The sequence below is a fragment of the Leuresthes tenuis genome, unplaced genomic scaffold, assembly GCF_036924035.1.
Source record: "Leuresthes tenuis unplaced genomic scaffold, fLeuTen1.0.hap1 SCAF_23, whole genome shotgun sequence".
Lineage (NCBI taxonomy): Eukaryota > Metazoa > Chordata > Actinopteri > Atheriniformes > Atherinopsidae > Leuresthes > Leuresthes tenuis.
The window spans coordinates 12,186,602-12,199,457 of record NW_027325377.1 but is presented as its reverse complement, the minus strand read 5'-3'; the positions used below and the strand labels follow the sequence as shown (position 1 = coordinate 12,199,457).

At 43.6% G+C, this 12,856-nt stretch overlaps 3 non-coding genes and 1 pseudogene across 3 annotated transcripts; 3 read left to right on the top strand and 1 right to left on the bottom strand.

Annotated features, from left to right (window-relative positions):
• Nucleotides 1-4,970: 4,970 nt before the first annotated feature.
• LOC140283426 (U2 spliceosomal RNA) lies at nucleotides 4,971-5,160 on the top strand. Its single transcript, XR_011910084.1, has one exon. It is a non-coding gene; the product is annotated as a U2 spliceosomal RNA (small nuclear RNA).
• A 411-nt stretch (nucleotides 5,161-5,571) lies between these two features.
• Nucleotides 5,572-5,685, top strand: LOC140283535 (U5 spliceosomal RNA). The gene has a single exon (XR_011910132.1). It is a non-coding gene; the product is annotated as a U5 spliceosomal RNA (small nuclear RNA).
• A 275-nt stretch (nucleotides 5,686-5,960) lies between these two features.
• Nucleotides 5,961-6,148, top strand: LOC140283336 (U2 spliceosomal RNA). Its single transcript, XR_011910041.1, has one exon. It is a non-coding gene; the product is annotated as a U2 spliceosomal RNA (small nuclear RNA).
• Nucleotides 6,149-10,742: 4,594 nt separating this feature from the next.
• LOC140283483 (U2 spliceosomal RNA) lies at nucleotides 10,743-10,892 on the bottom strand (annotated as a pseudogene).
• Between the last annotated feature and the right edge of the window lie 1,964 nt (nucleotides 10,893-12,856).

The window sequence follows — 12,856 nt, the reverse complement described above, 5'->3', positions numbered from 1 at the left end:
CATATTTTTTCACTTCTTCTCATAGTCATTGTCAGGCCCCAAAGAAATGTGTGATGTGCAGTGCAAATCAGTAGGTTGCATGAAATCAGAATGGGGTGAAACTAACGCTTTTGCTTCTTCCACTAGTTGTTGTGAAAAAGGAGAGCTGGGAAGTTTCCACTCATAAGCATATGTAAGTGCCGATGAATCAAACTGCACTGCTGTGAAAACTTTGTCAGGCTGTAACATAACCTTAACACCCTCTGGTGTAGAAGTTAAAATAATGCCTAATTTACACATGAGATCACAGCCCATCAGGTTAATGGGACACAACTCTGATAACAAAAATGAGTGTTTGAAGGAGAGCTCATCGGGAGTGACAACACGCAATGGGCATTGTCATTTTCTCCTTCACAACCTGGCCTGATGCAGACATACAGTAAACGTGGTTTCCACTTAACTTTGGAGGACAATCAAACTCCCCTGACGTCACTACTGATGAACATAAGTTCCTATATTCTGAGAGAAATATCTTTGCTCTAGGACGGAAATAGCATGCAAAACTTTACTACGTGAATCACAGTCGGCAAGCGTTGCTTCACTACACAGAGAAGGAAAAATGTGTGAGTGTGTTTGTGCTATCACCCATTAGTGGAGGCTCCGCTGCCGCGTGACGTCCAGAACCTGCCTCCCACCCTCAGTCAGCCTTTTGCCCAATTTCATCACTTTTTAGCTGTGGACAGTCCTTCTTCCAGTGTCCAGTCTGGCCACAGTAAAAACAAATATTCGGATCATAGCTCTGGCGTGGCTCCTCTCCCACACGTCCACGTCTTCGACTTCGGCCTCGTCCTCTGTTTACACCAACTGCGTAATACATGGTCATGGTTGCCACATGCAGCTCCTTTTCAACTTGTCCCTTTTGGTTGTCTTACGCGTCTCAACTTGGTTCTGAGCATGGCGAGCATATCGGCGAACGTCAGCCAAACGAGGACCCTCACACCATCCCACGTAAATGTTCTTTACTTCAGTGGCGACATCTATATAATATTGTCTGGGTCCCGTTAAAACATGTATTTTTCCCATCTAATTCCTTGTTTGCTTTAAAACAAGTATTCCCCATTTTCTATCCCTTCAGTAGCCAACCAGTTTGTATGGAGTACACTGGAGCAACTTGACTGATCAGTAAAACACTGCTTTTGTTGTCACCGCAAGGCTTCCCCCGTCGGTTGTTTCACTGAGACACTACTGAGTAACTACAACTCAACACAGTTTATACACATAACATTCATATACATACTAACAAACAAACAAACAATAATTTATCGCAATTTTCTCATCTCTGTTTGAACGTACACCCAGGTAAATATTCCTGTAGTCTTCTCATACCGACTATGGACCCATTCATTGTTTAACTTCACTGTTTTGCAAATCCTAATTGAATATTACACATTGACATTGAACTTTACTGGATAAGCAGGTCTTCATTGCATTCAGCAGCCTATATGTGAGCATCTATGTGTAAGCTGTTCTTCTTTGCATTTATCAGCAGCAAGCAATTCTTCACTGCACATGCATATGTAAATAGTAAAACAATTCCAATGTGTTAGCGAAACCTTCTATATCACAGTGGTTTCTAAGATCTATTTTAAGTTCTTTGCCATCAGTGAGATGACATAGTTTACAAAGTGTGTCAAATTATCACTGAAGATCTTTTCAGGAATTTCAAATCTAGAAATGAGTTATTTTACGCGTGATTTTGCTACTGAGAGTGCATCTGCTTGTGCACATGGAAATATTTCAGACCATTTGGTAAAAACCTCTGTTGTCACTGAGCAGAATCGTTTCCCTTAACATTAATTTAGTTCAATGAAATCTACACAATAATGAAATAATGAAATACAAACAAATATGTTGAAAAAGATACACTGGCTTAGGGAATTATCTTCGTTTTGGTCTTAGATTGCCCTGTGGAATGTATTTTGCACATATTTGACCTGCTAGACAAAACTTTATTCATTTATTTATTCTAAAAAAAAAAATTCAATAATTAGTAAAACCATATGCTGTAAAAACCTTGTTCATTATTGCTTCCATCCCTCCTGTTGAGACATGACATGGTCCGTGGCTCAATACTGCAGCATATTTAAACAAATTCTTTGGCAGTATGGTTTTCCTTCCGGTCATTCATACGAGTCTATTGTAGATGGCAATTGAATAACATCTAATAATGCTAAAATATTTGTAGTTTATACATTTAGCTGTGGATGTCAACATACCTGTTTTTCCAATGCTGTGTTAACACATGTACAGTTGAGAAGGCATACTGACTGTCAGTGTAAACGTTAACAACCTTTTTGTTATTTAATTTACAAGCTTCAGTTAAAGCTACCAATTCGACTGCTTGAACAGAGTAATTTTTTGGTAGTTGGTGTTTTAAGAAAACTTCAGTTTCTGTTACTACTGCAAATCCTGTAGCATTTGTGCCATCAGGGTTTTTTGCTTGACCTGTTGAATAAATATAGTTATTTCTGCATTTTCATAACGTATATCAGTTAAGTCTGGCCTGGGTAAAACACTGATGGTTATTTCTGACATGCAATCATGAGGCTTTCCATCTGTGGGGTAGGTAGCAGTGTGGATGGATTAAGTGTAGCACATCTCTCGACAACAAGGTGTGGCTGTGAAAGAAGAACTGTTATGTAGGAGAGATGTCTGGTAAAGATATTTTGTTAAGTAACCATATCACAGCCACTGCATGAGGTACCTTAAGTGTTAATGGGTGAAATAACACCATTATTGTTGATGCCTGCACTGCCAATGGCTTCTGGCCATTGATTCAAAAGTACGATCTCGTCCCTGTTTCCCCCTTTCAGTGGACACTTGCCCCTAATTACCGCAATTCAGCAGGGGGTCTTTCATTAGGAGTACTGGACTCCCCCGTGCACGGTTTCAGCTCCGACCCTGGAAAGCGGAAAAAACGTTGAGATCTGGTTTGAGGACCCAATTGTTGAGAAGAGTCTCTCAATGAGACTCAGAGTTGCTGGAGTCAGTTAATGCAAATGTTTAATCTTGCAGCAAGTTCAAGAATGTGTGTGTGAATGGGTGTATGTGTGCGAACGTGTGTGAGTTTGTGTATGTGAGAGTTTAATGAACCTGTTATCCACAGGCAGGTCTTAACTAGTATGGCACAGGTCCAGCCTGTCTCATCTTTTTTGGAAGGTCCAGCGCTCGGCCGTAACCCTTCTGTCTGTTTGGACTCTCACATACATTCGGTTAATCATAGAAAAACGAGAACAAAACTTTTTAGCCCCTTAAATTCATAAAACAGACATGGTGCAGTTATTTCCATTCTAGAAAATAAGAGTAATCACCACCATTCCTATAAATTCTGGATATTCTAACAATCTGAATCTTTTTTAAATGTTCGATGAAGCCCTTTGCTGTTCTGTTTAGAGACTCAGCTGATCATAAACCAAGTTTTGCTCTTGAACCAAGCTTCTAAACTCTTCACCTTTTTCATTTCTCAGTTAGTATTCACTTTAAAACTGATTAAAAGAAAAATTAAATGAATGCCTATCAACAAATGTGGGATCTAAACTCTAGTGCTTTCTCTAAAATAATTTCCTTTCTCAATTCAGAAATGTGTGTGTGTAAGTCACAACACCCGTGACACCAAAACGGCTTTCTTTTCTCTCTTTTCTCTACACTCTGCACTGTGAGCACACACACCAAATCAGAAAGGCTTTTTTCTCTCTTTTCTACATTATGGACTGTGGGGACACAAAACCGCTCTCTCTCTTTTTTTTTTTGATTGTGTGCCAGGGCGTTGTCTCACGTATTAGATTATGCTTAAGATACGAATGGGTTTATCAGTCACATCAGAATCCATACATACTGATCCTCCCGTAATAAAATGGTCGGATCTTATCAAACACACTTTGTTTCTTGTGACAAGTCAGCGAAACAGCGTATACACGTCAAGACACTGAATCAAGTTTGCCAAAAGAACTCATAAGTTTGGCAGTATTGCTCTGCCGTCAGCAATCATACACCCATTTTATTTTCATGAGACATGTGCAGGCACCTGTTCATCTACTGTTCTATCACTATGAATTAGTTTATCTATTATCAATAAGGATACTTCTACAACTACTATCAAAGTATGTCCGGACTTCTTATGTTGTCAGTTGCTATATATGAATAAGTGGGTTGCTACTGAAAAGCATTAAGCATGTCACACAGCCCAAACATATAACATTTCAGGACACTTACACAACACATTCAAATCAAACAGTCAGACAACATACAAGAACATATACCCCAGCCGGCATTGCTCCCTGCCTATTTTCCTACAACTCACTATGTGTGCGCACACCTTTATTCACAAACTCTTCAACTTATACTCTTTTACCGAAGCTGCTACAGCTCGATTGGCCAAATACCCTTAGATCCTATTTCGGTGAATTTGACATCTGCCTTGTATGTAACAGATTAGCGGTTTAGCAGTTTTAATTTAGTTTGAGTGAAGGAATTCATTTTATAGCAAAATCCGAAATCGTGAAGAACTCATGAAAGTAAGCTTATTCTCGGATTCCTGAAACTTTAGATTTGCTCTTTCTTTTACTGCAAAGTACAACGTTGAGCAGCACTAATGAGTTGTTTCTATTTTTGGCAGGCTTTACCTTTGCGGATGAAGCCCTTTCTGTCTGTGCAAAAGAAATCTTGTTACTGTGCAGAGTGACTTCTCTGAGTAGAGTCGCCTTACTTGTTGCGACTGTGCCGATGTTCGAAGCTGGAGTGCAAAGTTGTTGCTTGAATGGTGCTCGCTGGAGCGTGTGGTAGTGTAAAGTTATACCATTTAAAAGGGCTGAAGAGTGCTCAGTGCAGCGGGTGGGCGGAGGTGCAAAGTGACACTATGGCCATAAAAAGAACACCGCTACAAGTGCGCATTGTGCCAGGAAGGGCCCTCGGACGTGAACCAGTGGACAGTTATCGCTTCTCGGCCTTTTGGCTAAGATCAAGTGTAGTATCTGTTCTTATCAGTTTAATGTCTGATATGTCCTCTATGCGAGACTACATATTAAATGGATTTTTATCAATAGGAGTTGAAAAAGGAGCTTGCTCCGTTCACTCCAAGCATCGACCCGGTACTGCAGTGCCGCTGGGAACGGTGCGCTCTCCTCTGCTCTTGTGAAAAAGCAAACAGCGGTGCAGGATGGAAGTTTCAGGGAGCCTAAGATGAAACTTTCTTTTAATCTGCTGATAAAAGAGAGTGAATGCGAAGCAGACTTTAACACGGCTCTGGGAGCGAGCCGAGTGCGGGCTAACCGGGAGAATTGCTTGAAAGAAACGCGACACCGAATGAGCAGTCAGATCAAAGCCTCAATACGGTGTTCCCGTGTTGTTTGTGGCTGCCTTGTCTTTTGCACAGAGTAAAAGACAAGGCAGCCATCGAATAGGGCCCGATTGTTCCTACTTGGTCAGCCGAGGAGCAAGGGGGGGGAGCAAGCGTCTCAACCAAGCAAAGCTCACCATGGGGAAGGTGGCTATGCCAACTAGCCTGATGCCCTGCTCCCGCAGTGATGGATAATCATACACTGGTTTCTCTTCATAATGTACAAGTCTTTCGCCTTTTACTAAGGACTTCCGTGGAGAGCAGCACTAATGAATTGTTTCTATTTTTGGCAGGCTTTACCTTTGTGGGTGAAGCCCTTTCTGTCTGTGCAAAAGAAATCTTGTTACTGTGCAGAGTGACTTCTCTGAGTAGAGTCGCCTTACTTGTTGCGACTGTGCCGATGTTGCTTGAATGGTGCTCGCTGGAGCGTGCGGTAGTGTAAAGTTATACCATTTAAAAGGGTTGAAGAGTGCTCAGTGCAGCGGGTGGGCGGAGGTGCAAAGTGACACTATGGCCATAAAAAGAACACCGCTACAAGTGCGCATTGTGCCAGGAAGGGCCCTCGGACGTGAACCAGTGGACAGTTATCGCTTCTCGGCCTTTTGGCTAAGATCAAGTGTAGTATCTGTACTTATCAGTTTAATATGTGATATGTCTATGCAAGGACTACATATTAAATGGATTTTTATCAATAGGAGTTGAAAAAGGAGCTTGCTCCGTTCACTCCAAGCATCGACCCGGTACTGCAGTGCCGCTGGGAACGGTGCGCTCTCCTCTGCTCTTGTGAAAAAGCAAACAGCGGTGCAGGATGGAAGTTTCTTTAATCTGCTGAGAAAAGAGAGTGAATGCGAAGCAGACTTTAACACGGCTCTGGGAGCGAGCCGAGTGCGGGCTAACCAGGAGAATTGCTTGAAAGAAACGCAACACCGAATGAGCGGTCAGAACAAAGCCTCAATACGGTGTTCCTGTGGTGTTTTTATAAAATGCGGTGTAAAAAAAGGTGTGAATGCCCCATAGAAAACTAAAAGGTGGAGCGGAAGTGTTCGGCTGCAAGAAGGTGTGAATGTCCGACTATATTTGGTGAAAAGCAGGTGAAGCAAGGTCTGAATGCCCAACCTTACATCATCAAAAGCGAGATCAGAGGTTTTTGGCTGCAAGAAGGCCATAGTTTGCCAAAAGCGGGTAAGGTGCGAATGATCGGCTAAATATCAACAAAAGTGGGGGCGGAGGTCTTCGGATGCAAGTGGGTGTGAATATCCCACCATACAAGTATGGTGGAGAGGAAGCTGTGAATGGCCGACCATAGTTTGCAAAAAGCGGGTGAGAAAAGGTGCGAATGTCCAACCATACATGATCAAAACAGGGAGCGGAGGTGTTTGGCTGCGACAAGGTGTGAATGTCCACCCATAATTAATGAAAAGCGGGCAACAAGTAGGTTCGAATGCCCAACCATACATCATCAAAAGCAGGAGTGGATGTGTTCGGCTACAAGAAGGTTTGAATGTCCAAGCATAGTTTGTAAAAAGCGGGTAAGAAAAGGTTCGAATGCCCGAACATACACCATCAAAAGAGGGAGCGGAGGTGTTCCGCTGTAAGACGGTGTGAATGTCCGACCATAGTTGGTAAAAAGTGGGTATGAAAAGGTTCGAATGCCCAAATTCGGCTGCAAAAAACTGTGTTCGGCTGCAAAAAGGTGTGAATGTTCGACTAAATTTTGTAAAAAGCGGGTAAGACAAGGTGCGAATGCCTGACAATCTATGATCAAAAGCGGGAGGAGAGGTCTTCGGATGAGAGTGGTTTAGAATTTCCAACCATAATCTATAAAATGCGGTGAAAAAAAAGGTGTGATAGAACACTAAAAGGTGGAGCGGAAGTGTTCGGCATGCCCAACCTTACATCATGAAAAGCGAGATCAGAGGTGTTTGGCTGAGAGAAGGCCACAGTTTGCGATGCAATAATTAAAGGCCTCATGCCAGATGTCGCCACTGAAGTAAAGAACATTTACGTGGGATGGTATGAGGGTCCTCGTTTTGCTGACGTTCGCCGATATGCTCGCCATGCTCAGAACCAAGTTGAGACGCGTAAGACAACCAAAAGGGACAAGTGTGAAAAGGAGCTGCATTTGGCAGCCATGACCATGTATTACGCAGTTGGTGTAAACAGAGCACGAGGCCGAAGTCGAAGACGTGGACGTGTGAGAGAGGAGGTCGAAATGGGCCACGCCAGAGCTATGATCCGAATATTTGTTTTTACTGTGGCCAGACTGGACACTGGAAGAAGGACTGTCCACAGCTGAAAAGTGATGAAATTTGGCCAAAGGCTGACTGAGGGTGGGAGGCAGGTTCTGGACGTCACGCGGCAGCGGAGCCTCCACTAATGGGTGATAGCACAAACACACTCACACATTTTTCCTGCTCTGTGTAGTGAAGAAACGCTTGCCGACTGTGATTCACGTAGTAAAGTTTTGCATGCTAGTTCCGTCCTAGAGCAAAGATATTTCTCTCAGAATATAGGAACATGTTCATCAGTAGTGACGTCAGGGGAGTTTGATTGTCCTCCAAAGTTAAGTGGAAACCACGTTTACTCTATGTCTGCATCAGGCCAGGTTGTGAAGGAGAAAATGATATCGCCCATTGCGTGTGTCACTCCCGATGGGCTCTCCTTCAAACACTCATTTTTGTTATCAGAGTTGTGTCCCATTAACCTAATGGGCTGTGATCTCATGTGTAAATTAGGCATTATTTTAACTTCTACACCAGAGGGTATTAACGTTATGTTACAGTCTGACAAAGTTTTCACAGCAGTGCAGTTTGATTCATCTGCACTTACATATGCTTATGAGTGGAAACTTCCCAGCTCTCCTTTTTCACAACAACTAGTGGAAGAAGCAAAAGCGTTAGTTTCACCCCTTTCTGATTTCATGCAACCTGCTGATTTGCACTGAAGATCACACATTTCTTTGGGGCCTGACAATGACTATGAGAAGAAGTGAAAAAATATGTGCGCCTGCTTTATTGGCTGTGTCGCTCACTCCAGAGCAATTCGATTTTTTTAATGTTTGTGGTACTCGCCCTCACATTTCCTTGGCCAAACCTACACACTGGCATTGACAAGGTGTGGGAGAGTTTGTTGCTACATGTCAGAAAGAAACGGATTGGACCGTTTCACCTGCTGATCCAAATTTTATGTTTTCTGAACGATTGTCAGCATACAAAAAAATATTTTTGAGTACAATGCATTGTCAAAGAACTGTGGAATTAATTCCTACCACAGAATCACATTTTGAAGCATGTTTTTAATCTGAAAAAGATTTGTCTTCGATACCCATGTTGGCTGAAGTGCCCAATGATCTTTGGGCGAAGAGCAAATATGATGTGGGGTTGTTTATTGTTGAAACTAGATTAGAAGTAGATAAATATGAAGGACAAAGCAGTTTGAACTTGGTTTGAGAGAAGGAATTAATTTTATTGCAAAATCCGAATTCATGCATAACTCGTCAAATAGATAGTGATGTGTCGTTCGTGAGCAATTCGTTCGACGTGAACAAATTTTTTATATGACTCGGGAGTAACGAGTTGTCTCAGTGAGTGATTCGTTCATTTTCATGCAGTACCCTTCCTCACCACATGGCAGGCGGCAGCTTCATAAGCTCAGTCAGCAGGACAGGAAACAGTATTGATTCGTTCATGACTCAACTCCTCGACTGACGGGTCCTCGCACAGGAAAGTGTATTGATTAGTTTACGACTCAACTCCTTGGGTCTTCGTTCATTTGTCACGTTTTAAATTCTACGTTTCATTTGACAGGCTGAAGAGCAGTAGGCACAACAGTTCGTTCACAAACCGGATCATTAATCTCATAGACTATTCTACCATCAACAACTTGGAAACCACAATCGACTCTCTAGATGCAGAAAAGGCATTTAATGGAGTGAACTGGAAATTTTTTTACAAACTATGCTCGGACATTCAAACCTTCTTGTAACCGAACACATCCAGTCCTTTTTTTGATGATGTATGGTTGGGCATTCGCACCTTTTTTTTTACCCATTTTTGAGGAATTATGGGTGGACATTCACACCTTCTTGAAGCTGAACACCTCCTCTCCCACTTATGATCATGTGCGGTTGGATATTCGAACATTTTTTTTCATGTTTTCTAGCAATTATTGATGGACATTCAGACCTTCTTGCAGCTGAACACCTCCGCTCCCGCTTTTGATGGTGTATAGTCGGGCTTCCGAGCCTTTTCTTCCCCGGTTTTTACAAATTATGGTTGGACATTTAGACCTTCTTGCAGCCGAAAACCTCCGTTCCCTCTTTTGATCATACATTGTCCGGCATTCGCACCTTTTCTTACCCGCTTTTTACAAACCATGGTCGGACTTTCACACCTTTTAGTAGCCAAACAACTCCGCTCCCGCTATATATTGTGTACAGTCGGGTATTTTAACCTTTTCTTACCCGCTTTTTACCAATTATGGTCGGACATTCACACCTTCTTACAGCGGAACACCTCCGCTCCCTGTTTTGATCATTTATGGTCTGGCAATACTACCTTTTCTTACCCGTTTTTGAGTAATTATGGCTGGACATTCACAGCTTCTTGTAGCCGAACACATCCACTCCTGCTTTTGATGATGTATGGTATGGCATTCGAACCTACTTGTTGCCCGCTTTTCATTAATTATGGGTGGACATTCACACCTTGTCGCACCCAAACACCTCCGCTCCCTGTTTTGATCATGTATGGTTGGACATTCGCACCTTTTCTCACCCGCTTTTTGCAAACTATGGTCGGCCATTCACAGCTTCCTCTCCACCATACTTGTATGGTGGGATATTCACACCCACTTGCATCCGAAGACCTCCGCCCCCACTTTTATTTATATTTTACTTCACTTTTACTTGATATTTAGTCGGTCATTCGCACCTTACCCGCTTTTGGCAAACTATGGCCTTCTTGCAGCCAAAAACCTCTGATCTCGCTTTTGATGATGTAAGGTTGGGCATTCAGACCTTGCTTCACCTGCTTTTCACCAAATATAGTCGGACATTCACACCTTCTTGCAGCCGAACACTTCCGCTCCACCTTTTAGTTTTCTATGGGGCATTCACACCTTTATTTTCACCGCATTTTATAAAAACACCACAGGAACACCATATTGAGGCTTTGTTCTGACCGCTCATTCGGTGTCGCATTTCTTTCAAGCAATTCTCCTGGTTAGCCCGCACTCGGCTCGCTCCCAGAGCCGTGTTAAAGTCTACTTCGCATTCACTCTCTTTTCTCAGCAGACTAAAAGAAAGTTTCATCTTGGGGTCCCTGAAACTTCCATCCTGCACCGCTGTTTGCTTTTTCACAAGAGCAGAGGAGAGCGCACCGTTCCCAGCGGCACTGCAGTACCGGGTCGATGCTTGGAGTGAACGGAGCAAGCTCCTTTTTCAACTCCTATTGATACAAATCCATTTAATATGTGGTCCTTGCATAGACATATCACAACTTGGTTTGAGTGAAGGAATTAATTTTATATCAAAATCCGGAATTGTGTAGAACTCGTGAAACGACGCTTATTCTCGGATTCCTGAAAAGGTTTAGTGTTGTTCTCTCCTATCCTGCAAAGTACAACGTTCTTTTTTGTTTAAAGCTATTTGGACATGGATAAATATGAAGGACAAAGAAGTTTTAACTTAGTTTGAGTGAAGGAATTCATTTTATATCAAAATCCGAAATTGTGTAGAACTCGTAAAAATAAGCTTATTCTCGGATTCCTAAAGGTTTAGTGTTGTTGTTTCCTATCCTGCAAAGTACAACGTTCTTTTTTGTTCAAAGCTATTTAGACATGGATAAATATGAAGGAAAATGCAGTTTTAACTTGGTTTGAGTGAAGGAATTCATTTTATATCAAAATCCGGAATTGTGCATTATGGCAGCAGAATTGTAGTCTGAATACCTTTATGCCAAACAGATTTGCTTTGCCAAGGGAAGTTTTATAATTGTTTATTGTTTATGTTTACAATATATAAACTAGCAGAATAAATAATTCATCCTCCTGGTCCCTCCCACCCCGGAGGGGGCAGCCAGAGACTGGCTGCAATAGGCATCCCCGCTACCTGGGACCCAACACAGGGCAGGAGGGCCTGATGTCCACCAGGCTCGGGGCCTGCAGTCACCATATTCCGGGAGCTACTGTACCCCCAGAAGGAACCCATCCCGCCCCACCCCACTCAACCCAACCCCACCCCAGAGGACCTCTACAAAAACAAACAAACAACAACAAAAATCAAACAAACAAACAAACAAATCACCCGGTCACACCAGTCGCAGCAGCCCGGGCCTGAGACCCACCATCACCCAGGCCCCCCCAGGCCCCCCCCAACAGGGGAAAAGCACACCCCCATACAGACCCCCTCCTCCTCACCGCACGCCCCAACACCCTAAAAAAAACAACCACCTGCGGACACCTTGGAGTTCCCAGAGCAACAAGGCCGGCACCAGGACCTGCACCAACCCACGCATACTGTGGCATGTCCAGGGCAACCCAGACCCCCCAGGCACAGGCAGGGCCCCGCCCCGGGCACAAGGCAGCGGCAAGCCACCAGGTCCAGGCCCAGCTCCACCACCCACGCCAGAGCGGCCCCGTCACCCGGTACAGAGCCAGCAGCCACCACCCCAAGGCCCTCAGGGACCCCGCCCCACACCGCAAGACAGCCCCACCCGCAAGCCCCCAAAACTGCCCTCCAAGCCCGACACACAGTCCCCCCCAGCAATGACCAACCCGGTCCCCACGACCCGAGAGACCACCAGACGCCCGAAGCCACACAGCCCCCCCCCAGCACACACCCAACCGCCCAGAGCGACGGGACATCAACCCACCACCAACACTATGTGATCAAGCTAATCAGAGGGGACCAGAGAGAATTAAATTCAGCCAATTGATGTTTTGAGGAAGCAGACATTGTTTCCATGCTAATATAATCTAAAAGAAAATTTCTAAACTGGTTAATACACAGATTGTTCTTCGCTTTCCAGTTCATGAGAATAGTTTTCTTTGCTATACATAACACTGTGAGGATCATGTGTGCTAAGCTAAATTCCACGTTGATGTTGTCTAAGTCACCCAGTATGCACAGTGTGGGGCATGCAGGAATGCTACACTTTAGCCATGTTGATAGGTCCGCACAGACTTCAAGCCAGAACTTCTGGACAGGCGCACAAAACCACAAAGCGTGTGCATAATCATCAGGTGTGTTATCTGTGCAATGTGAGCAGATGTTTGAGTGTGTTAGACCCATCCTGAACATCCTTTGTCCTGTATAGTGTGTTCTATGAAGAATTTTGTATTGTATGAGCTGTAAATTAGGATTTCGAGTCATTGTGAAGGTGTTCAAACATATTTGTGGCCAGAAGCTATGACTAGAACTGATGGATAAATCTGCCTCCCATTTTGAGGACGGTAGAGACATTGTGTCATCTATCTTAGACA